The sequence below is a fragment of the Odocoileus virginianus genome, chromosome 15, assembly GCF_023699985.2.
Source record: "Odocoileus virginianus isolate 20LAN1187 ecotype Illinois chromosome 15, Ovbor_1.2, whole genome shotgun sequence".
Lineage (NCBI taxonomy): Eukaryota > Metazoa > Chordata > Mammalia > Artiodactyla > Cervidae > Odocoileus > Odocoileus virginianus.
In genome coordinates this window covers 54,379,380-54,404,632 of record NC_069688.1, presented here as the reverse complement: position 1 = coordinate 54,404,632, position 25,253 = coordinate 54,379,380, and the positions used below count along the sequence as shown (strand labels likewise).

Sequence of the window (25,253 nt, the reverse complement as noted above, 5' to 3'; positions counted from 1 at the left end):
AGGATATCCGTAAGAATTAGGTTTTAAAATGATTTCCTGCTCAGGATACAGTCTGCATGCAAAAAAATAAATAGAAGGAACAATAGTAAATAGAAGGACAAAGTAAGTAATTAAACTTGAAAGCAAGTTTTGCTCTATAAAACCTGTTACGGAGCTGTGGTTGGAATTCTTTTTTTCCTTTTAAAGAAAAGGAAAAAAAAGGTCGATAGTGAAAAGGAAATAATCTGATTTGCTGAAATGTTTGGTCTAGAGGACTACTCCGTATATAGTCAGATGCAAAGTTGCCTCTGACTTCCTGAATATATTATGTCTCTGAGTATACTGTGTTTCTGATTTTTTTTAAAATATGTTTTAGTTTCACTTTCTTTCTTTCTTTGTTAGGTACATGTTAAACCAACTTGTCCTACATGCTAGAACTGGCTAGTTTTGGTTGAGATACCTTTAGAAGTTATATTAATTCAGAAGGTTTTGGAAAACAATGGCTGAATAATGCAGCTTTCAGTGTAATTTATTCCCAGAAACCTTTGCATTAAAAGATTCTGACTCAAAATATCTATTATGTTCATAGACAAACACATTGTTTTCTATTTTTGCAGGCATTTCCTGTTTAACTTTCATATACTCTGTGATGTAGGTGTGACTACTGTTTTGTTGATTCTTGTACTTGGACAAGCCAAAGCTCAGCAAAATCAAGTTCTTTTTCTTCTTTCTCTTCCCCTCCCCCTTGCCCCAAGGTCACTGTAAAAAGCCGGAATAGAATCAATGTTGGCTGCCTCCCAGCTTAATGTTCCATACCTTGGGTGAAGCCAGATCTTGGAGTGCTTTTCATTTACCTTCTCTTTAAGCAATCTGAATCAGGTAAATATGCTAGAACCAAATTAAAACCAAGGTTTTAATATGTTTATTTTTAGAATGATTTTATTTACAGTAATTGCTTTCCTGTTTTTCATGCAATACATTGTGTTCTGAGCAGGGCAAAGAAATCTATTTAAACACCCCTATCTGGTGACTTAGTCCATTTTCTTTGCATTTGATGATAACATCTGGCAGTACCCGAAGTTCCAATCCCAAGTGGTTCACATAATGCACAATGTTGCCCTTGTCTGAATTTTCTCTTAACTGGGACTGACTAATAGGATTTGGGCTAAGGAATTTCCACAATCTAATAGTAGAATCTTAGACTTGGGAAAGACTTTACAGGTCATTTAGTTGCATATCCCACTCAATGCAAGCATCCCTTCCATAGCATCCCTGACAGTGACTCACCCACCTCTTGTACCCCAACCCCTCCAGGGACAGAGCCCTCCCAAAGGACAAGGCAGTTCATTCCACTTTTGCATACCGAATTGCTGAAAAGTTTCCCTTGTGCTGTCATGGTGAACTGAGATTTTGTCTCTCTGTAACTACTACCCACTGGTTCTAATTTGGTCATTGGATGACAAATTATGTTAGTTAATTAGTTAGTGTTAGTTGCTCAGTTGTGTAGTCACCAGGTGACAAATTATATTATGGTCATATAATTCAAATTGATCATAATATGCAAATTGTTTCACACAATGGAAATGTAAATGGTTCTCATACTGCCTTCTAGGAAGGTGACTTTTTTCCTAGGTAAACATTTCTTGTTCCTTTAACTGTTCCTTCTCCTTTTGTGGCTTATGTAATTGAGATTCTTTAATTTGCCAGAGGCAGAAAACCCAGTTCAACATGGATCCATTAAGGAAGAAAAAAGTATCAGCCTACGTAACTGAGAAGTCCAGAGGAAGAGCAGGCCTCTGGCCCAGCAAGTGTCGTCCGGGCCTGACCCGAGCTCTCCCCTCCCCACCCCACTGCCCCGAGCTGCGCCATTCAGGGTCCCACCAGGAGAAGAAGCCACAAGGTCATCTGAACGGGGAAAGTTCAGTCTACAGAATTATTCACTTTGCTGTCCATCTGAAATTGACACAACATTGTAAACCAACTCTATTTCAATAGGAATTATAAACAAGTGAGAAAAAAGAATGATTAATTATAGCAGGATATGTTAAACATTAGATTGGCTAGGGACAAGTAGAGTCCAAAAGCATGCAGGGAGAGTGGGTATATGCAGCAATCCTCCCCCAGGGCTGCCAGAGCACCTGAGAAAGATCGAAGCACTTCCATCTCCCCACCTACATTTGGGATCCAGACCCTGCTGGAAAGGGCACAGCTGTGTCTCTCTGATGAAGAAACAAGCCACGGTCATGCTATTTCAGTGGAACTTGCTGGAAATCTTGCCCTGCAACCTACTGGAAATTTATTCCCATGGTGCTGGGTTCACAAGGAAGTGTACCTGATTGGTGCCTGCCCTGTCATTCCAGGTAGCCTGGTTCAACCAGGTGGACAAATATCTATACTCTTTTAGGTGGAGCTGGTAAATACTTACCTAGTACAGTACTGCCTAGAAAGGCCCAGGCAAAGACTGGTCTATTTCTAAAACTCTCAAAAGAATAAAATGACAATAGGTATTTTACCTTTGCATTTAAGCATTGCTGCAGTGGTCCATTATAATCACTAGGCAGAAAAGAGTTTAGAATGTCCACTTTTACATTTATGAACATCAGACCATAGCACACACAATAAAGCCCTATGGTCCTCAGAGTTCAGTTCAGCTGCTCAGTCATGTCTGATTCTTTGTGACCCCATGGACTGCAGCACACCAGGCCTCCATGTCCGTCACCAACTCCTGGAGTTTACTCGAACTCATGTCCATTGAGTTGGTGACGCCATCCAACCATCTTATCCTCTGTCATCCCCTTCTCCTCCTGCCTTCAATCTTTCCCAACATCAGGGTATTTATATAAAAAGTTAGGAAACAGAATTTGCTAGTAACTACTGTGTGTGTGGTCAGTCACTCAGTTGTGTCTGACTTTTTGTGACTCCACAGCCTGCTAAGCTCCTCTGTCTATGGAATTTTCCAGGCAAGAATATTGGAGTGGGTTGCCATTTCCTCCTCTAGGGGGGTTTCCCGATCCAGGGATGGGGACTATGTCCCCTGTGTCTCCTGCATTGGCAGGCGGATTCTTTACCAATGAGCCACCACTGGGCAGGCTGAGTGGCTCCAGTTGTGTCCAACTGTCTACAACCCTGTAGGCTATAGCCTCCACTACTGGGAGATAATTCTCCACGTATCTTTCTTGTTTTGCATGGCTTGCAAGCAGAGATACCGACTTCCTTTTATTCTGGATTATCTTTCTTAGCTTCATCTAGGGAAGTTTATATAGTGAACAGCCTTGGAAGATAGAGATAGTGTCTCCCTGTAAAGCAAAGAGCAGTTATGGTTACAGTCCAGTATTAAAGAGGTAATGTCTCATCTGGAACTAAAGGTGTTGCCTAAACACCCATTATAAAAGATTCACATTTCTTATTCTTAGGCTTCTCCTCCTGTAAATTAGCCTATTGTGTGTTCAGTTGCTGTCAGACACTCTTCATATTACCCTGACAGCTGTATTTCTTTCTTGTTTTAAAAACTGAAGTATAAATGACCTGCAATACTGTGTTATTTCAGATGTACAACATGATTCAATATTTCTATACATTACTAAATGATCACCACAAGAAGTCAGTTCCCATCTGTCACCAATTTACATTCCCACCAGCAGTGCATAAGGACCCCCTGTTCTGCACATCCTTGCTGACACTTCTTATTTCTTGTCTTTTTGATGACAGCTGTTGAGACAGGCGTGAGGTGCTGTGTCACTGGCTCTGAGTGGCTCCGTGGGTTGGCCATCTGCATGTCTCTCTGGACAAGTGTTTATTCAGGTCCTCTCTGCATTTTTCAATCAGGTTTTTTCTTTCTTTTTTTTTTTTGACGTTGAGTTGTATGAGTTCTTTATGTATTTTGGGTATTAACTTCTTATCAGATATATTGTTTCAAATATCTTTCCTCATTCAGGAGGTGGACGTTTTCATTCTGTTGATGCTTTGCTTTGCTTTGCTGTACAGAGCTCTTTAGTTTGATACAGTCTCATTTGTTTATCTTTGGTTTTGTTTCACCTGCCTAAAGAGACCTAAAAAATTACTAAGATTTATGTCAGATAGTGTACTGCTAATGTTTTCTTCTAGGAGTTTTGTGGTTTCAGATTACCGTTAAGTCTTTAATCCATTTTAATTTTAATTTTTTATATGGTCTAAGTAAGTAGTTCATTTTGATTCTTTTGCTAGTAGCTGTCCAGTTTCCTAACACCCTTTACTGAAGACACTGTCCTTTCCCCAGTGTATATTTTTGCCACCTTTGTCATGGATCGATTGACCATGTATGCTTAGGCTTGTTTCTGGGCCATTCTGTTCCATTCATCTGTGTGCCTGTTTTTGTGCCAGTACTATACTGTTTTGATTACGGTAATATTGTGGTATAGTTTGAAATCAGGCAACATGATATTTCTAGCTCTGTTCCTCTTTCTCAAAATAGTTTTGGCTATTCAGGGATTTTTGTGTTTCCATATAAATTTTAGAATTCAGTTCAGTTCAGTTCAGCTGCTCAGTCATGTCCAACTCTTTGTGACCCCATGAACCGCAGCACGCCAGGCCTCCCTGCCCATCACCAACTCCTGGAGTCTACCCAAATCCATGTCCATTGAGTCGATGATGCTATCCAACCATCTCATTCTCTGTCATCCCCTTCTCCTGCCTTCAATCTTTCCCAGCATCAAGGTCTTTTCAAAGGAGTCAGCACTTTGCATAAGCTGACCAAAGTACTGGAGTTTCAGCTTCAACATTAGTCCTACCAATGAACACCCAGGACTTATCTCCTTCAGGATGGACTGGTTGGATCTCCTTGCAGTCCAGGGGACTCTCAAATCCACAGTTCAAAAGCATCAGTTCTTTGGTGCTCAGCCTTCTTTATAGTCCAACTGTCACATCCATACATGACCAATGGAAAAACCATAGCCTTGACTAGATGGACCTTTGTTGGCAAAGTAATGTCTCTGCTTTTTATTACGCAGTCTAAATTGGTCATAACTTTCCTTCCAAGGAGCAAGAGTCTTTTAATTCATGGCTGCAATCACCGTCTGCAGTGATTTTGGAGCCCAGAAAAATAAAGTCAGCCACTCTTTCCACTGTTTTCCCATCTATTTCCCATGAAGTGATGGGACCACATTCCATGATCTTAGTTTTCTGAATGTTAAGCTTTAAGCCAACTTTTTCACTCTCCGCTTTCACTTTCATCAAGAGGCTCTTTAGTTCTTCTTCACTTTCTGCCATAAAGGGTGGTGTCATCTGCATATCTGAGGTTACTGATATTTCTCCCGGCAATCTTGATTCCAGCTTGTGCTTCTTCCAGCCCAGCATTTCTCATGATGTATATAAATTAAATAAGCAGGATGACAATATACAGCCTTGACTTATTCGTTTTCTTATTTGGAACCAGTCTGTTGTTCCATGTCCAGTTCTAACTGTTGCTTCCTGACCTGCATACAGGTTTCTCAAGAGGCAGGTCAGGTGGTCTGATATTCCCATCTCTTTCAGAATTTCCCACAGTTTATTATAATCCACAGAGTCAAAGGCTTTGGCATAGTCAATAAAGCAGAAATAGATGTTTTTCTGGAATTCTCTTGTTTCTTTGATGATCCAGCGGATGATGACAATTTGGTCTCTGGTTTCCTCTGCCTTTTTAAAACCAGCTTGAACAACTGGAAGTTCATGATTCACGTACAGCTGAAGCCTGGCTTGGAGAATTTTGAGAATTACTTTGCCAGTGTGTGAGATAAGTGCAATTGTGCAGTAGTTTGAGCATTCTTTGGGATTGCCTTTCTTTGGGATTGGAATGAAAACTGACTTTTTCCAGTCCTGTGGCCACTGCAAATTTTAGAATTACTTTTTTCTAGTTCTGTGAAAAATGCCATTGGTATTTGATAGGAACGGCATTGAATTTGTGGATTGCTTTGAGTAGTATGAACATTTTTAACAATATTAACTCTTCCAATCAAAAAACACAGGCTATCTTTTCATTTCTTTGTATCATCTTCAATTTCCTTCATCAGTGTTTTACAGTTTTAAGATTTACATCAGTGTTTTACAGTTTTCACCTCCTTGATTAAGTTTATTTCTGGGTATGTTATTCTTTTTAATGAAATTATAAATTGAATTGTTTTCTCGCTTTCTCTTTTTTCTCTTTCTTCTTAACTTTTTAAATTATGAAAGCATTTTGATATTATAATAAATTATGAAAGCAATTATGATAACATATTTACAGGAGACTTGGAAAATATAGAACAAAGTTACATATAGTTCCACTATATACTACAATTATTTTTAAGTAGGTAAATTAAGATTTTTTGTTAGAGTTCCAATATCAAACTCTCAAAAATAGAATGAATATATTAAAAGTAGAAGCATTTAGCAGATTTGAAAACACCATGCACCAATTCAACATTATTATTTATACAATTTTCACACAATAGTAGGATACAAATTCTATCCAAGTTCCCATAGACTATAAACTAGGAGATACTGGGACATATCCAGGGACATTTAAAAAAGGTACAAAAATTTCATGGTCTAAAGGTATTGAAATCATACAGAGTCTGTTCTCTTATCACTGTGGAATTATGTTAGAAATCAATATCAAAAGATATTTGAAAATAACCCACATATTTTCAAGTGCAATGTGACATTTACCAAGAGAGATCTTTGACTTAGCCATTGAAAGCCTCAATAAAGTTAAAAGACTGAAAAAACACAGAGGGTGATTGCAGAGAAGAAAGTGTTTAAATGAGAAGTTAATATCAAAGCTACTTAAAAACCCCATGTACTTGCAAGTTAAATGTCCACTTTTACATAATGGTTATATCTAAGAAGCCACAATAAGTAAAACTAGAAAATATTTGTAACAGAATAAAAATGAAAAGAGAATTTACCAGAATTTGTTGCATGTAGCTGAAGCTGCTCAATGCAACTAAATACAAAGTGGAATCTTGAATAAAGTTTGAAAACAAATAATGTACACTAGCAAAAAATTGTGTGAGATTTGAATCTGTACTTTAGTTAATAATACTTATCACATGTTAATTTCTTATGTTTTTTTTTTTTTTCCTCTACAGCATAGTATTTCTTTATATTCTCAGAATTGGATTAGAAGTTTCAGGGGGCAGAATAAATGGGATACTTCTTATTACAGATCCTCTAAGATAGTCTTTCTAATAATGTGCTATATGAGATTCTGGGTGTTTCACGTAAGAAAGGATTTGGTCTTCCAGTAGGCTGATCTAGGTCACCATCTACACTTCCATCTCTTTGTTAATAAGGAAACTGAAACTGGTAAAATGAAAAGTGACTTATCCAAGATTATGCATGTTTGTCTGTCTCTGCCTCTTTTCATGTGATATTTTGTCTCAGTTCTAAGCAATTCAAAGTTGCGCATCAACATGTTCTTATATGGATTCTTTTCCTATTTTCTTTGAATTATCCTTATTCAATCCTCTGGGTGGTGGTAAAATGCATTCTTATGTATTCAGGAATGGGATCCTAAAGACCTAACATATGCTGACTATGGCTGTGTAATTTCCCCAATAAGGAGGTCCATAGTCCAATAATAGTCAGTAATGGTGACCAGATGTCCTTCGAGCCAGTGGCTTATGCTTGAGAGATGGTTGGAGACTTCACTCTTCCGCCCTGTGATCTCATTAGCATCTTGCTTCACCAACAAACCATACACCAGACAGAACATGCTTCAATCCAGCTATCATCAAGATGCCTTCGTGGAGCTTATATCAGTAGATAAAATTGCAGTGCCCTGTGAGTTTTGGTTCATGGGCGCCACTTATTTGAGGAGCCAGATAGGAAATGGCTAATACACACTGAGTGCTTGCTACATTCCAGACACTGTTCTGAGTGCTTTTATATATTTACTCATTTAATCTTCAAAGCAACCCAATAAAGTAAAGCACTATTATTATCCAGACTGAGCAGGTATAGAAACTAAGACAAAGAGTGGTTAAATCCCTTGTTCAAAAGCATCAGTGACAGAGCTGGAGGTTGAGCTTGGAAATCTGAGTTCAGGATGTTTGTGTTTTTGAATCTTTACACTATTCTTCCCTGCTCCCCAATGCCAGGCTATATGGTTTGATGTAATGGACAACTGTACATCATAACCATATTGTTTTCCTGTCTCCTGAAGGGCATTTTGGGCTTCTTCATGTGTGTTTCATTTTCCTCATCAAGGTGTAATCGGATAACATCCTTTCTGGATCCCAATATTCAGTGTCAGCTCTAAGATTTGTGTTGCTATGAAAAATTTCTCACTGAGCACAATTTTTCTTATACTAGTTGGTAAATAACTTGTAACTTTTCCAGGCAATGTGTTTCTGGAAAGGAATTATTATCTCATCTCTCTGATCCCCTACTTGGAGATGAAACCTGCTGGACTGGTCTGGCTGGTCTGACTTTGAGTGACACGGGCAGGAAGCCTGTTCACCTGTATCTGTAAAGGGCGAGCCGGGACTCCTGGACCAGCCAGTGGGCTCAGGAGCTTTATTCTAACAGGTCATCTAAATAAGGTAGTATGGAGGTTGTAAAGAGAGTGGAAGCGGGGAGGGATGGGATCAGAAACCAGGGAAGAGAGGAGCAGGGAGAGCCAATCCTAAAGGAGTTTCTGGAAGGCATTCTGAGCAATTCTGAGCAAGATCAGAGACAAGAAGCTGTTGCCAGAAGCCCAGATGTGTTGGAATGAACTTCCCAAACTTTAGAGAGAAGTTAAATCTTTATAAAATTTTTAGTGATTTACATATTCCTTAAACACACATGTAATCCACACAAACAATTCCATGTACCCTTTGTACTTAGTGTTAATAAAGCATTTCTGGGAATCGACGTAATGCACATTTCTGGATTTCTGAAAGTTTCACAGCATTCCTTCCTATGGCTGTTTGGCCATTTTCTTGTTCCTGAATTGGTTCTGGTATCTTTCTCTATGGGACAACACTTGGGCAGGAACTGTGTCTACTAAAACAGCATTACTCCAGGCACACCCACACCTGGCCTACTCATCATGGGCATAGAATCTTGACCCAAATAGTCATCTGGTCCACCTTGTCCAGCTGTCCACCTATAATAATAACCAAAGGCATCTTGGGACTCGGGGCTTCACAAAAACTTCCAAGGATTGCTTGAGAAAGACCCAAACCAGTTTTCCTACACATGGCCAGCTAGCTTATAAGTTTAAATGTGTTGTGTAAGTTGCTTCTAAACTTTAAAACCCTCTGGCCATGGCCAGTCTTTTTGTCTCTGCTATTCAGTATGATTCTTCTGCTTGTACCATAGACTAGTTTTGCTGGTTTCAATCCCTTCCTTGAAACCCACTGAGTCCTACTGCTCTTAGAATGAAACCCAAGTTCCCAACTCTGGTCAACAGAATAATAACCCCCAAAGATGTTCACATTCTAATCCCTGGAACCCAAATGTACAGAAAAGAAGCTTTGCAGATAAGATTAAATGAAGGATGTTGTGATGGGACAGTTATCCTGGACTATCTGGGTGGACTCAATAAACCATAAGAATCCTTATCAAAGGGAGGCAGGAAGGTCAGAGTGAGAGAGAAAAGATGTGATGGTAAGTGGAGGAGGGAGTGATGTGGGACCAGGAGCCAAGGAATGTGGGTGGCTTCTAGAAGCTGGAAAAGATGAGGAGACAGATTCCCTTCTAGAGCAGAGCAGCAGAATGCTTCTGGGGAGCATTTCTGGGTAGGCACCAAGGCTCCCCCCTCACACTCTTCCATGTCATAGAATTACAGTCTTCTGAAAATTATCAAGCACAGTGAAGATATGTATCAGCTACAGTATTTAAGTGCTGTCTATGTGCAAAGTCTTCTGCTTTTGTGTATAATTGTAGTAGGGTGATAGTAGAGAATAGTGGCCGCCCCCCACAAAAGAGATGTTCAAATCTTCACCCCCAGAACCTGTGAATTTGAACTTATCTTCAGAAAAGGTCTTTGCAGATATAATTAAGGCTCTCAAAATGAGATCATCCTGGTTTAACTCCAATGACAGATGTCCTTCCAAGAGAAAGGCCAAGGGAGATTTGAGACATAGAAACTCATTGAGCAGAGCCATGTGAAGAGGAAGGCAGAGATTGGTGTGATGCTGCCACAAGCCAATGAACAGTTGCAGTCACCAGAGGTTGGAAGAGGCAACAAAGGATAACCTCCTAGAATCTTCAGAGGGAGCATGGCCCTGCCAAGACTTGCAGAGGCAGTTTGGACTTCTGGCTTCCCAAACTGTAAGAGAATAAATTTCTTTTGTTTTTAAGCCCAGTTCCTGGTCATTCATTATGGTGGCCACGGAAGGTAATACAACAGTCTTCCTGAGCTTCTCTATTAGGCTGCAAGCCATTAAGATCCTGTTTGCCTATCACGGTGCAGACAAAAGCCACCTTACCATCTGCTCCCTCCCAGCCCCTCCCATCCTTTCTGGTTGCGATTCCTGTCTTGCCTTGCCCACACTTTAAAGACCCATTAGCACATACTTCTCTAGGTGACTAAGCTTTCAGTACTCACAGTAGAACCAACATGAAGATTGAAAATGTTTGGCAACCATGGTTGCCAACCGGTGGATGGTTGCCAAGGTGCCAACTGGTCAGAACAGTCACCAGCTGCAGTGATGGAGCAAAGTCCAGGAGGCCCCTGCCACGCCAGGCATTATTCCTTTACGTGTGGGAGTCCTGGTGTTAATTGGCAAGAGTCCTGGTGTTAATTCTTTTTTAAAAAATTTTTATTGAAGTATGGTTTCTTTATAATGTTGTGTTAGTTCCCGCTGTGCAGCCAAGTGAATCAGTTGTTCCTATACATAGATCCCCGCCCCCCCCCCCCCACTTTTAAAAGATGTCCTCCCCGTTTAGGTCATCACAGAGCACTGAGGAGAGCTCCTTGCTGGTGTTAATTCTCACTGCTACTGCTAAGTCACGTCAGTCGTGTCCAACTCTGTGTGACCCCATAGACGGCAGCCCACCAGGCTCCCATCCCTGGATTCTCCAGGCAAGAATACTGGAGTGGGTTGCCATGTCCTTCTCCAATGCGTGAAAGTGAAGTCACTCAGTCGTGTCTGACTCTTCCTGACCCCATGGACTGGAGCCCACCAGGCTCCTCCGTCCATGGGATTTCCCAAACGTGTCCCCAAATCAGTGATACATGGACTATCTCTTTGAGACCTTACCACAGTTCCACAGGCAAGGAAACTGAGGCTTAATGGCGTTGCGTGGTGTGCCCGAGACCACGCAGGGAGCAAGCAAGCAACAGAGTAAGGTCTGGAGACATACCGCCTGACTGCTCTATTGCGAGCTGTGTGAGGGAAGGCCCGCAGAGAGTTGTTTTCCTATGGAGTAGGGAGTACATAGGAAGACGTGTCCTTGGCCTGAGGACACCTCAGAAATGTGAATTTTTAACTTCAGAAAATGATGTCAGAGGGGATACCAGTTGATTCCGTCATTCGGTCCTGATTGGAACCGCAGGCCCAGGAATGCATCAGCCCTGGGGGAGAGGCGGCAGGAATGTGGGGCTCTCACCTGCCCCTCGCCCCACACCAGAGAGAGGTGAGCCCTGTCCTCCTGGCACTGGTCAGTGCCAGGAAATCAGGGTGTGCGGAGGCCGAGGGATGTCCGGGGGAGCCAGGTGGGGCCCTGGGAAGTTTTCCTGAGCCCTGAGGCTTCCCCACACTTGCTGTTCTTTCCCTGTCTGCTCCCTTGAACCAGTGCCCCATGAAGCCTTGACTTGGAAAGGACGCGCTTGCTTCTGTGAGCAAGGAGCAGAGACCGCGTGAAACAAGCAGATGTGGATCCTCAGCCTGGAAGGCGCAAAATGGAGCCAGAGATGAAACACGCGGGGCTGGCTGGAAGGAGAAAAGGGCCCACAGCAGCCGGAGGCCTGCAGGAGAGAGACGGCAGGAGAGTCCGCCCTCAGCCTCAGCAGGGCCCCTGGGACTCCGCCTCTGAACGCCCCGTGCTCATCAGACGGGTAGGTGGAAGGCAAAGTGAGGGGGACCTCATTAAAGCAAGGGCAGCTGCTGCCCTGGCACCGACCAGTGGGTGACCTCCCTGCCGCTCCCCCACCCTCCCGCCCCCTCAGACTGATAGACATTTTTGCTGAAAGTCAGCAGCAGGTTCTACATATGTAGGTGCACTTGACAGGAGCTGTTAAATAAATCTAGTCCCAAGTGATTCAGTATTCTATTACATTAGTTAGTTGTTGGCGGACGTGTCACACCACATACAAAAGCCGAGCTATTTTAGTGCTTGTACTTATGAGTCATCTTGCCTACTTTCTGTGTATATTTTCCTCCACTGTTCTAGAATCACCTTCTTTCATTCCGTGTATACAGGTGAGGATTATGCCCTTACCTTCTCCTACATTCTTTGCTTGCTGTGAGATCAAAATAGCAGTAACAACAAAAAAGGCAGATATGGCTTTCTTTGATAGTTCGTGGAGATTTATAAAACTAACTTTGACACTAGGGCTTCAGCTTAGATCTGAAATTACCCAAAAGTTAATATAAATGCCCTTCTGAGATTTGCAATAAGCGAAAGTGTATATATCAAGATAGTCTTGCATTTGAAGGACCTGTCAAATCATGTGCCCATCTTGCAAACTGCTAAGTCTTTAAAAATTCTTTTTTACATTTAATGGATCTGCTTTATCTGTCATTACCACAGAAGTCTAAAAAGTTCTTCTTTTAATGCCTTAGTATTTGTCAACACCAAGAAGGAGAGAGGAAAAAGGAAAAATATGGTGACCCAAGAGAAGATGGGTTTGTATGACAGAGAAGACCACAAATCATGTGTTTCATTCACTCTATAATCTCTGGAAATTCTCCCTTGACAATTTTTATGTTGTTACATCATCCTATCTTGGAGGCTTCTCCAGTTGGTCAAATGTGGTAAGAGGACAGGAGAGTTAGAAATATGAATGAAAGGGAGAATACGGCTCCCTGGATTTAAAAATGTTCCTCCATTTCCCCTTTTTCTCTTACCTTGAAGCCTCTAGGTTGACTCAGTCACACTGTTTGGAACTGCATAGCACATACTCAGACTTCACCATTCAAACCACAGGGCAGGAAGTTAGAAGCCTCTGACTGCACAGGAGTTTTTCTGTTTGCCTGCTCTCCATTCAGGGGTGGTCAGGCCTTGGATGAGGTTTTCACAAGACACCAAGGTTTCTTCTCAGTGGCGTCCAACCCGATGGCTCAGCAGATAGTTTTGAGAAAAGCTTGGAGTGCAGAGAGCTGCCCATGGTTGTTTGTCCAAGCAGATGTCAACCAGTCAACACTTGAGGAATGACACTCCTCAGCAGCTGGAAATCTGGAGTGTTCTCAATTGTAAAAATGTTTTTTAGATGCTGCAGATGGATGCAAAGAGTCAGACACAACTGAGTGACTGAACTGAACTGAACTGACTGATGCTCTATACATTTTGAGTTCAGTTTAACTATATTTTGAAGTAAAAAATGTGTGTATTTTTCACTCAAGGTGACTGGGTCATAGTGTTGGTATTATTAAATAGGAGTCTTTTGGTTGAAATCAACAGAAAACCCAGCTTCACTGACCTAAACAATGAAGGGAATTCATTAACTCACCTAAAGAGGCTAGAGATGGTTCAGGTTGCAGATAAGACTTGTCAGTATCAAGGTCTCATTTCTTTTCCTCTCTCTGTCTGGTTTCCACTATGTGAGCTGCATCTTAGGGAGATTTCTTCATGGTCCTACGATAGATACCAAAAGTCCTGAGGTTACGTGATTCGTTGTTCATGTCCCCAGGAGAAAGTACATCACTTTTTTCAATTATCAAATAAAATTCCTGGGCTTCATTGCTTTGTTGTTATTCAGTAGCTAAGTCTTGTCTGACTCTTGGCGACTCCATGGACTGTAGCATGCCAGGCTTCCCTGTCCTTCACTATCTCCCAGTGTTTACTTAAACACATGTCCATTGAGTTGGTGATAACCATCCAACCATTTCATCCTCTGTTGCCCCCTTCTTTTGCCCTCAATCTTTCCCAATATCAGGGTCTTTTCCAAAGAGTCAGCTCTCTGCATCAGTTAGCCAAAGTATTGGAGTTTCAGCTTTAGCATCAGTCCTTCCAGTGAATATTTAGGACTGATTTCCTTTAGGATGGACTGGTTGGATCTCCTTGCAGTCCAAGGGACTCTCAGGAGTCTTCTCCAACACCACAGTTCAAAAGCATCAATTCTTCAGTTCTCAGCCTTTTTATAGTCCAACTCTCACATCCATACATGACTACTGGAAAAACCATAGCCTTGACTACATGGACCTTTGTAGGCAAAGTAATGTCTCTGCTTTTTAATATACTGTCTAGGTTGGTCATAACTTTCCTTCCAAGGAGCAAGCATCTTTTAATTTCATGACTGCAGTCACTATCTGGAGTGATTCTGAACCCCCCCCAAATAAATTCTGTCACTGTTTCTACTGTTTCCCCATCTATTCGCCATGAAGTGATGGGATCAGATGCCATGATCTCAGTTTTCTGAATGTTGAGTTTTAAGCCAACTTTTTCACTCTCCTCTTTCACTTTCATCAAGAGGCTCTTTGGTTCCTCTTTGCTTTCTGCCATAAGGGTGATGTCATCTGCATATCTGAGGTTATTGATATTTCTCCCAGCAACCTTGATTCCAGCTTGTGCTTCTTCTAGCCCAGCATTTCTCATGATGTACTCTGCATATAAGTTAAATAAGCAGGGTGACAATATACAACCTTGATGTACTCCTTTCTCGATTTGCAACCAGTCTGTTGTTCCATGTCCAGTTCTAACTGTTGCTTCTTGACCTGCATATAGATTTCTCAAGAGGCAGGTCAGGTGGTCTGTTATTCCCATCTCTTTAAGAATTTTCCAGTTTGTTGTGATCCACACAGTCAAAGACTTTGGCATAGTCAATAAAGCAGAAATAGATGTTTTTCTGGAGAGTGCAAAAGCTAGTTTAAAACTCAACATTAAGAAAACCAAGATCATAGCATCCAGTCCCATCACTTCATGGCAAATAGATGGGAAAAAAATGTAAACTGGCAGATTTTATTTTCTTGGGCTCCCAAATCACTGTGGATGTTGACTGTAGCAATGAAATTAAAAGACACTTGCTCCTTAGAAGGAAAGCTATGATGAACCTAGACAATGTATTAAAAAGCAGAGATACTGGGACTTCCCTGGTGGTCCAGTGGGTAAGATGCCAAACTCCTAGGCAGGGGACCTGGGTTTGATACCTGGTCAGGGAACTAGATACCACATGCTGCAAAGAAAACCCATTGCAGCCAAATAAATAAAAATAAATAAATATTAAAAAAAAAAAAAACAGAGACACCACTTTGCTGACAAAGGTGCATATAGTCAAAGCTATGGTTTTTCCAGTAGTCAAGTACAGATGTGAGAGTTAGACCATAAAGAAGGCTGAGCGCTGAACAATTGATGCTTTCAAATTGTGGTGCTGAAAAAGACTCTTGAGAGTCCCTTCGATGGCAAGAAGTTCAAACCAGTTCAATCCTAAAGGAAATCAACCCTGAATATTCATTGGAAGGACTGGTGCTGAAGCTGAAGTTCCAAAACTGTCCACTTGATATGAAGAGCCGACTCTTTGGAGAAGACCCTGATGCTGGGAAAGATTGAGGGCAGGAGAAGAAGAGGATGGCAGAGAATGAGATGGCTGGATGGCATCACTGACTCAATGGACATGAGTTTGAACAAATTCTGGGACATAGTGAAGGACAGGGGAGCCTGGTGTGCTGCAGTCCATGGGGTTGCAAAGAGTCGTACATGACTTAGTGACTAAGCAACAACAATAAAGCTGATTAAAAGAATAGGAATTGCATAAAATATTAGAAAGATTAAAGTAGAACAGCTAACCTTTCATAAATTTCCTTATTGTTTTCTGTCCCAATTTTTATATAGCTATCATGCCATATAAACAAATAGTGTCTTCCTCACATTGTAATATATAGCTACAGTCCATGGGGTACCAAAAAAGTCAGACATGACTTAGCAACTAAACAACAAAAACACTCTCCCGCTTATCACCCTTCAGTTCAAGCCCTTCTCGTTCAAGTAAGAACTCTTACGGCCTTTGGCTACCTCATTATGCTTGATACATCTGCTTCTCCCTGAGCTATACTGGGCTTCCCAAAGAGCCTGTCTGCCAATGCAGGAGACTCCAGAGACAGGTTCTATCCCTGGGTTGGGAAGATCCCCTGGAGGAGGAAATGGCAACCCGCTCCAGGATTCTTGCCTGGGAAATCCCATAGACAGAGGAGCCTGGCAGGCTACCATCCTTGGGGTTGCAGAGAGTCAGACATGACTGAGCACACATATGCATTTGCCACACTGATCTTTTTTCTAGCTCTTTCAAGAGCTGCCTCTTTCTCATCCTTCAATGCATTGTCATCTCCTTAGCCCAGCTGAATGAATCATCCTATCTAAAATAGCCAATTATTTTCCATTAAAAACTCTGTGATGGCTCCAAAATTTTTATAGAAGATTAGTTTAGGGGCAGTAATCTGGTTGAGAGTATGTGATGGTGGGAGGAGTTGGTGGTGACTTTCGTCTAAAGAACTTGTCTTGAAGATGCATTTGCACAGTGACTTACATAATATTGAGAAGCTACCAGTTTTCCTTTGCAAGAAAGAGTAATGGTGGTGGGGTTGATGAATATTGAGAGGTAAAGTATCCCCCATAGGGTTTCCCTGGTGGCTCAGCAGTGAAGAATCTGTCTGCCAATGGAGGAGACATGGGTTCTATCCCTAGGTTGGGAAGATCTCTTGGAGGAGGAAATGGTAACCCATTCTAGCATTCCTGCCTTTGAATTCCCATGGACAGAGGAGCCTGGTGGGCTACAGTTCATGGGGTTGCAAAAGAGTCAGACACATCTTAGTGACTTAGCAACAACAATAACACCCTAAATAGTCCTGGGTGATGTCATGGTACTTCCCACGTGTATTTCTTTTATTACTTTCTATCACTGTCTGCAATTATCATGTTTATTATCTATATTTTCTCCCCTTGCTAGAATGTACATGGTCCTTGTTTGTCTTCCCTACATACCTTATGCCATTTAAATAAATAAGGCTAATTCACTTCCCATCTGAACCATTTCCTCAAGTGGAAGATGTTTGTGGATTATTTTGGTCTTCAAATCTGTGATGATGTACACATTTGTATTTCTATACTTAGACATGACTTCCCACATAGCTCAGTTGGTAAAGCATCTGCCTGCAATGTGGGAGACCTGGGTTCATTTCCTGGTAGGGAAGTTCCCCTGGAGAAGGAAATGGCAACCCAGCCCAGTATTCTTGCCTGGAGAATCCCACGGACAGAGGAGCCTGGCAGGCTACAGTTCATGGGATTGCAAGTTGGACACGACTTAGCACTATCTTATATATAGACACAGGTGGCGCTAGTGGTAAAGAACCTCCCTGCCCATGCAGGAGACTTAAGAGACGTGGGTTCCATCTCCCTGGGTTGGGAAGATCCCTTGGAGGAGAGCATAGCAATCCACTCCAGTGTTCTTGCCTGGAGAATCCCATGGGCAGAGAAGCCTGGCGAGCTACAGTCCACGGGGTAACAAAGAATTGGACACGACTGTAGTGATTAAGCACACACACACCTACATAGACACGTACTCCATTTCTGGGAAAGGAGACTGTGTATCAGGATCCTCCTACAGAAAAGTAGAGGCTGGGAGAAAATAAGAAGATATGCTGGAGATGCTTTGGAGGAAAAGTAAGTGGAAAAAAATTCAGCACTTGGAGGAAGTGAGGAGAAGGTACTGAGTGATGGGATGAGGCCATTCATAACTTTGCATTACCATGAAGAAGCTCTGCATTACCACCAGAAAGCTCTGCAGTGTTTTCCACATCAAAACATCCTTTCCAACCTTTAGGAGTTTTGACCCCAGCTTGGAAACAGTCCTCTGCACCAAGTCCTGCAGTCCCTGGCTGTGCGTCTGTATCTCTTGCCTCTGTTCCCTGTTTCTTGGCTGCCTTGGCACTCAGTTTCACTTCCAGATTTGGACTTCTTTATGCGTGAGTCATAACGAAACGGGCACTGATTATGTGTGCTGAGGCCCAGTTGCAGTGAAGCAAGGCAACTGTGCTGCAAGGAGTTTGGACCTTTTCTCTGGGTCCAGCCACCTTGCCTCTCTTCTAGAACCTGTTCCATCTATCCTGCCTGTCCTGGCGCCTGCCAGGCCTGGTGGCTGGGCTTTAGCTAAGAAGTAAAGAGAGCTGTGAGTGGCGTGAGCCGAAGTAGAGGCTGCAGAAGAGTGTTGGGGGTGACTCCAGAGTCGGGGGGGGGTTCAGGTGAGAAGCACAGTCTTGTGGCTGCAGCTGGATGACCACTTGTCACATAAGATGTATGCTACTTGTGAACTGTCGTTGTTTGTTCTCAGTTTTAAGTGTACAGTGAGGCACAAATATGGAGGAGGTCTCTTTGCATGTATTGGCCAGGGATCTGTGAATCAGGCATGTCAAGGTTTAATATACTATTTCCTGCCTTTTCATGTAAAATTTTGATTTTATAATAATTTCAATAACAACAACATGGAAGTTCCCTTATTGTCCTTGGTGCTCTCACTGCCAAGGGCCTGGGTTCCATCCCTGGTTGGGGAACTAAAATCCGACAAGCCACGTGGTAAGGTCCAAAAAAAAAAGGAAAACATTTACTACTACAACAATTAACACCACATCCACTGTGTACTGAGCACCTGTTATATGCTAAGTGCTTTACTCATGTTACCCCTAATCTTTATAGTCCTAGGGAGCAGGGATTATTGTTCCCATTTTACAAATTTTACTAATAAGAAAATTGAGTTAAGCCATTTACCCAGGTTATTTAGTTAATATGTTGCAGTATCAGAAATCTGAACCCAGGTCTATCTGGCTCCAAACTGTAAAAGTTTTAATTTTTATTTGAAAATGAATTAATGAATCATGCTTAAATTTCTTCTCTTTATATAAATTTATTGTAAACTATGTTCATGTAAACTATGAACCACCTATTTATACAAGTATTCTAGAAAAAATATATTGCTCTTTAAAGTAGATTCCTTTGATAATATATGGATTTAAAGTTTTGGATGAATTTTTTGTTCCAACTTTGCAGGTTCTATACTTATTTTGAGCTAGCTCTATATATGGTAAGCTTACTTGATAACTGTATGTTGAAGCTAATGTTTTATTTGCCATTTACAGATGTTAATATTGAGAAATAAGGCATCTGTTACATAATTTCCCACCACTGGCACAGAAGGTAATATGTAAATCATTTAGGAATTTTCTATCAAAGAAAGCAGACATTGTGTCTTTTTGTGTATGAGCATTTGAATATGATTCATACTTCATTGAAATACTTACCCATGAGTATGCCTTGGGTGATTTTTACAAAAATAAAACAATATGTACTTATTATAGAGGATTGGTAAATTACAGAGAAGAAGGAAAGGAATTATGCATAACCCTGCCAAAGATAGCTAAGTATTTTATAAGGCTTTTTTTATTAAAAAATTTAAGTATTTTACACTGTAAGTCACTTTGTGTATGATAGGTTATTTTCCCATAGCCAAGCAGCATTAATTTCTTCAAGGAAAGTAAATTCACTTTTTGTTCACTGGTGAATTACTAACAGAAAAAAAAGTATAAAATGTATTGTTTTTTAATTGTAGCTGTCAGTCCGGGCCTATTTTGAGACTGGATATTTAAGAGAATTATTCTAGTTTGTCTTGCGTTAATCAGTTTAGTTTATTTAATGCTTCATCGTATAGATATTTTAACTATTGTTTTTTGGGTGAATAACTTCAAATTTACATTTTGAAAGAATAGAAATAGTACCTATATATTCATATACTCTACACAAATTCACCTGCTAATATTTTACTCCATTTACTTTATCACTTACTTAGGTGACTTCTCTCTTTTATACTTAACATTTGTGAAGTTGCTCAGTTGTGTTCAACTCTTTGCAACCCCACAAACTCTAGCCTGCCAGGCTCCTTTGTCCATGGGATTTCCCAGGCAAGAATACTGGAGTGGGTTGACATTTCCTTCTCCAGAGGATCTTTCCCACCCAGGGATTGAACCTGGGTCTCCCGCTTTGTAGGAGACGCTTTTACCGCCTGAGCCACCAGGGAAGTCATTAACATTTAAGTTACATATATTATATTAATTTTTTTCTGAGTTATTTGCAGGTGTTATACACATCATAGTCCTTTGCCCCTAAATATTTCAGTGTGCATATCCTAAAAGCAGGGATGTTCTCTGGTTATTATTCTTAGCCAGAACAATGAATTTAACTCTGACACAACACTTTTTACCTAGTTTTCTGTTCACATTCCAATTTTGTCAGTTTACCCAACGATATCCTCTGTATCATTCTCCCCTTTCAGTATCAGTTCAGGACCCAGCACATGGTCGGATACAGTCATATCTCCTTATCCGCAGGGGCATTGGTTCCAGGAAGCCCTCCCTCCCCCACCATGCTGTGTGCAGATCCCCAAATCCACAGGTGCTCAAGTCCCTTGTATAAAATGGCATAATAGTCAGACCCCTGTATCCTCAGATTTGGCATCTACAGATCTAGAGGGCTGACCGTATTGCATTTAGTTGTGATGTCTCTTTTGCCTCTTTAAATCTGGAACATTTCTACTGCCCTTTTTTAGAATTCGGCCCCCTCCCCCAGCTTTAGAAAATATAATGCCATTTTTTTTCAGGTTTGTCTCATTTTTTCCACGAGTCTAGGAAAACAGTCCCTTGTTATCTGAGCTGCCTGAAGCTATACTGGAGAGAAATGATTTCTCTTTTTCTTCTGCCTTTCCGATCTCACATATGTCTCCAACGGCAGAATCCACCCTGGAACCACTAAGGGAAAAGTCCTCAGGGACTAGAACGGAGTTCTAGGTTTGCTCCCCATCTGCAGAGCAGAGTGTAGAAAGGGGTGGCAACAATGCTAAAACGAACAACCGCTGACCTCCCGTCCTCTTAGGACCTGGGGACAGAAGGAGAACAAGACACTGAGCTCCCTGCTTTTAGGAGCTTACAGTTTCCAGACAGACCTCCGGGTTCTGAGAGGGAAACACACAGGGTACCCTCTCAGGGCTCAGAGGCCTGACAGAAAATGGGGGGGCCACAGCTATGTGAAGGGCAGGGTGGGGAGGACTTGGGACTGTCTAGGTAGGGAAATGGCCGAGGTGGTGGACACCACAGAACAAGATCTATTTTCAAAACAACAGAAGGTCAACATCACTGGAATTTGGTGGAGTGGGGCATCATTTTAGACGGACAGACTAGTAGAGGCTGGGTTGTGCTAGGCCTTGTAGGACCTGGTGATGAGCTGGCATTTTGTTCTAAGTGAAAGAGAAATGTTATACCCCATGTGGCATCTTTGGGCAAATTAGAAGAGTATTCTACTCCTCAAGACATTTCCATCTTGTTGAAAAATTGCTATAAAATACTTTTATTAGAACAAGACACTTTACTGACACCTGCCAGAGAATATTGGTGATGAATATTAAATTGACACTGCCTTAGAGGGAAAGGGACTCCTCCATAAGGCTGTCCTACTACTACAACCTGCACCAGGTACATGGCCGCCTGGGCGGGGGGTTGATACAGCCTGTATGCTCTTGGTGCAGAGGGGACACAAAGAGAGGGGAAGAGACCAGATAAAGTGTTTTGGAAGCAGATCCTACATATTTTGGAGGCAAAAGGATTGGTTAGAGAAGATGGGAAAGGGGATGGTGTAGTGATGACTCATGACATTTGTGGGTGGCAGTGCCATTACTGAAATGGGTACCACCGGGAGAAGACCAGGAACAAAGAAATCCAGTAGTGGGCTTCCCTGGTGGCTCAGTGAAGAATCCGCCTGCCAGTGCAGGGGACATGGGTTTGATCCCTGGTCTGGGAGGACCCCACATGCTGCGGAGAAACTAGGCCTGCGTGCCACAACTATTGAGCCTACACACCACAACTGCTGAAGCCTGTGTGCCTAGAGCCCGTGCTCCACAAGAGAAGCCCCCGCAGTGAGAAGCCTGTGCACTGAATGAGGAGGAGCCCCTGCTCGCCGCAGCGAGAGAAAAGCCTTCCCAGCAGTGAAGACCCAGTGCAGCCAAAAAACTTCAAAAAAGTAAAAAAGAAAGCGAAGTGAAAGTGAAAGTCACTCAGTCGTGTCCGACTCTCTGCAACCCCATGGACTATACAGCCCATGGAATTCTCCAGGCAAGAAAACTGGAGTCGGTAGCCATTCCCTTCTCCAGGGGATCTTCCCAACCCAGGGATCAAACCCAGGTCTCCCGCACTGCAGGTGGATTCTTTACCAAAAAAAAAAAAAGAAATCCAGTAGTAATTAAAATCCAGGTATTTGTCATCTTCCTCTGAATATTCTGTTTTCAACTAGAAGTTAACCAAATTCTTGTCTTTTCCAAAATACATATCCTTTAAAAGCTTACTTGCTAGAGTCAAGGATAATATCTTTACCCTTCAGGCTTGTAGAATTGGGTTAAACTCAAATTTTACTAACATTTCCAAGTTCCTCTTAGGCACTCTGCCAAAGACTTTAACACCTTACCTCATTTTCTCTGTGTGGCAATCCATGAGGTAGTTCCTATTTTTATTTTCATTTTATAGAGATGTGAGGCTCAGAGAGAGATCTTATCACTCGATTTGAACAGGGTACCCCAGTTACAAGTTCAAGTCAAGAGTTGATCATACTGCCTGAGTCGCTTGCTTTTTTCAGCTTTGTCAGTGTTATCCAATAGAAGTCTCTGCAATGATAGAAATATATCTACACTGTTCAGTAGTTATATGACCTTTAAGCACTTGAAATGTGGCTGATATGATGGAGGAACTAATTTTTTTTTTTTAATGAAGTGATCTTATTTACTTATTTATTTATTTATTGGCCAAGTTGTGCAGCATGCAGATCTTAGTTCCCCAATCAGGGATTGAACCCAAGCTCCTGCATTGGAAGGAGGAGTCGTAACCACTGGACTGCCAGGGAAGTCCCAGGAGCTAAATTTTTTATTTCTTTGTGGTTCGCTGGGCTCTTCCGTTGCTGCGCTCGGGCTTTCTTTAGCTATTGTGAGCAGGGGCTACTGTTGGATGCGGTGCCAGGACTTCTCATTGCAGTGGCTTTTCTTTTTGCAGAGCACAGACTCCAGGGGCATGGGCTTCAGTAGTTGCGGCTCCAGGGCTCTAGAGGGTGGGTTTGGTAGTTGCCATGCGTGGGCTTGAGTTACTTCAAGGCACGGGAATTCTTCCCAGATCAGGGATCAAACCTGTGTCCCCTGCATTCGAAAGCAGATTCTTATTCACTGTATCACCAGGGAAATCCCCCCAGGAACAAACATTTTAATTTAAATAACTACAGTCGGCTAAAGTGTTGCTCGCTCAGTCGTGTCTGACTCCTTTTGACCCCATAGACTGTAGCCCGCCAGGCTCCTCCATGGAATTCTCCAGGCAAGAAAACTGGAGTCGGTAGTCATTCCCTTCTCCAGGGAATCTTCTTGACCCAGGGACTGAACGCAGGTCTCCTGCATTGCAGGCAAATTCTTTACTGTCTGAGCCACCAGAGAAGGCCCCCATGTGTGCATATATTATATATATTATTTTATACACAATTAATTATATATATTTTACCTTTATAGCCCTTCCCATGTACTAGGCACTATGCTTTACAAATATTAAGTCATTTTATCTTCATAATGATGCTGTGAAGTAGATAATTTAAATATCCTAATGCTACAAATGAAGAAACTAAGGCAAAATTTGGGTGTGGCCAAGGACACAGGTTGTTGTTCAGTCGCTGTTCGTGTCTGACTCTGCGACCCCACGGACTGCAGCATGCCAGGCTTCCCTGTCCAACACCAACTCCCAGAGTTTACTCAAACTCATGTCCATTGAGTCAGTGATACCATCCAAACATCTCATCCTCTGCCGTCCCCTTCTCCTTCTGCCCTCAATCTTTCCCAGCATCAGGATCTTCTCCAATGAGTTGGCTCTTTGAATCAAGTGGCCAAAGTATTGGAGCTTCAGCTTCAGCATCAGTCCTTCCAATGAATATTCAGGACTGATTTCCTTTAAGATGGACTGGTTGGATCTCCGTGCAGTCCAAGGGACTCTCAAGAGTTCTCCAGCACCACAGTTTGAAAGCATCGCTTCTTCGGTTCTCAGCCTTCTTTATGGTACAACTCTCACATCCATACATGACTACTGGAAAAACCATTGCTTTGACTAGATGGAACTTTGTCAGTAAAGTGATGTCCCTGCTTTTTAATATGCTGTCTAGGTTTGTCATAGCTTTTCTTCCAAAGAACAAGGGTCTTAATTTCATTAAGCTTCAGTCACTGTCTGCAGTGATTTTGGAGCCCAAGAGAATAAAAGCTGCAACTGTTTCCATTTTTTTCCTATTTGCTGTGAAGTGATGGTACTGGATGCCATGATCTTGGTTTTTTGAATGTTGAGTTTCAAACTAGCTTTTCCACTCTCCTCTTTCACCCTCATCAAGAGGCTCTTTAGTTCCTCTTTGCTTTCTGCCATTGGAATGGTGACATCTGCATACCTGAGGTTGTTGGTATTTCTCCTGGCAATCTTGATTCCAGCTTGCAAGTCATCCAGCTTGGCATTTCACATGATGTACTATGCATATAAGTTAAATAAGCAGGGTGACAATATACAGCCTTGACATACTCCTTTCCCAAGTTGGAACCAGTTCATTCCATGTCTGGTTCTAATTGTTGCTTCTTGAAGTACTGCATTTTGGACTCTTTTTGTTAACTATGAGGGCTATTTCATTTCTTCTAAGGGATTCCTGCCCACAGTAGTAGATATAATGCTCATCTGAATTAAATCTGCTCATTCCCATCTATTTTAATTCACTGATTCCTAAAATATTGATGTTCACTCTTGCCATCTCCTGCTTGACCACATCCAACTTACCTTGATTCATGGACCTAACATTCCAGGTTCCTATGCAACAGTGTTCTTTACATTGGACCTTACTTTCATCACCATACGCATTCACATCTGAGCGTCATTTCTGCTTTGGCCCAGTCTCTTCATTCTTTCTGGAGCTATTTCTCTGCTCTCCCCCAGTAGCATATTGGGCACATACCAATCTGGGCGGGGGGGGGGGGGCATCATCTTCCTGTGTCATATCTTTTTGCCTTTTGATACTGTGTAGCTGGTGGCAAAGCCAAACTTTGATTAGTCCTTTTGGCTGCTAAGTCCATGCCTTTTGTTGTTGTTTACTCACAAAATCATGTGACT

General features: G+C 41.9%; 1 long non-coding RNA gene across 2 annotated transcripts in view; it reads right to left on the bottom strand.

The window, feature by feature from the left end:
* LOC110130265 (uncharacterized) overlaps positions 1–25,253 on the bottom strand; it is a 30,636-nt gene that overhangs the window by 3,804 nt on the left and 1,579 nt on the right. The window contains exons 1-3 of one of the 2 annotated variants that reach the window (XR_011491534.1): positions 22,555–25,079; positions 13,577–13,701; positions 796–867 (exon numbers count right to left, since the gene is read on the bottom strand). This is a non-coding gene — a long non-coding RNA (uncharacterized lncRNA). Of the gene's footprint in view, positions 1–795; positions 868–13,576; positions 13,702–22,554; positions 25,080–25,253 lie in introns of those variants that run through there. The other variant, XR_002311791.2, reaches the window with a different exon arrangement.